General features: G+C 37.8%; 1 long non-coding RNA gene across 2 annotated transcripts in view; it reads right to left on the reverse strand.

Moving 5' to 3' along the window:
- Positions 1-82: 82 nt before the first annotated feature.
- LOC107581866 (uncharacterized) overlaps positions 83-1040 on the reverse strand; it is a 4836-nt gene continuing 3878 nt past the window's right edge. For both annotated transcript variants that reach the window (XR_001608873.1, XR_001608874.1), the window contains exon 3: positions 83-199. This is a non-coding gene — a long non-coding RNA (uncharacterized lncRNA). The remainder of the gene's footprint in view (positions 200-1040) is intronic.

The following is a 1040-nucleotide window of genomic DNA, read 5'->3' on the forward strand; positions in this document are numbered from 1 at the left end:
GCCAACAAGGCAGAGTGGGTTCAGCCCTCTAACAGGAATAGCAGAATAGCAGTCAACTGCTGTCTGACAGAGTCGCTGGAATTGTCAGTTTGCACGATGCCCTCTCTTTCTCTTTCATTTTCTCCCTCTCTGTTTTCCTTCTATAGGTTGGACAACATCTCCGTCCCCTCTGATTCATGACATGTTTCAGACCAGACTGCTGCAGAGAGGGGGAGTTGTTTAGACAGAGGAACATGCAAATAAATACGCCATGCTGTTAATTTCCTGCAATTTCAATGGTGTCAAAATATGAGCACATGCCAAGTACTTAATACCACCCACAAACGCTATATTAATCACACCATGGACTTTCATCAGGGCTAATTTGACTGATTAGTTCATTAGGTTGTACTGTTAAGCACCTTGGTGAAAGATTGAAGCCAACAAAACACTGAAAATCAGGCTTTCCAATAAATAAAAAAAACTACAGAAGATATCAGGTGTGAAAATTACACTTTAAAAGGGACTTTACTTAGGGATAGTTCACCCAAAAATGAAAATGTCCTTATTATATACTCACCACCAGGTCATTTAAGATGTATATGTTGTTCATTCTTTGGCTGAAGAGAATTTAAGGTTTTGGAGCAAAACATTCCAATATTTTTCTAGAGTGCAAATGAATGAGGCTCAGCGTGGACCATTTTTGATGGCCCAAAATCCATATTTAGGCAGCTTCAAAGTATTCTAAACGACCCCAGCCAACAAATAAGGGCCTTATCTAGTGAAACGATGAGTCATTTTCAGAACAAAATAAGAAAATTATTTATTTTTTACTTACAAATGTTAAAGAAGATTCTAATTTGTTGGCTGGGGTTGTGTGGAAAAAAAGAGCCCCATTTACTTGCATTAGATGGAGAAAAATCCTGAAATGTTACCCTCCAAAATCTAAATTTCTCTTGGGCTGAAGAAAGTCATATACATCTTGGATGGCCTGGGGGTGAAAATAATCAGGACACTTCAATTTTTGGTAAACTATTCCTTTAACTAAAAGAATTATGCAA

This window comes from Sinocyclocheilus grahami, unplaced genomic scaffold (genome assembly GCF_001515645.1).
Source record: "Sinocyclocheilus grahami isolate Dianchi unplaced genomic scaffold, SAMN03320097.WGS_v1.1 scaffold38.1, whole genome shotgun sequence".
In the NCBI taxonomy this organism is placed as follows: domain Eukaryota; kingdom Metazoa; phylum Chordata; class Actinopteri; order Cypriniformes; family Cyprinidae; genus Sinocyclocheilus; species Sinocyclocheilus grahami.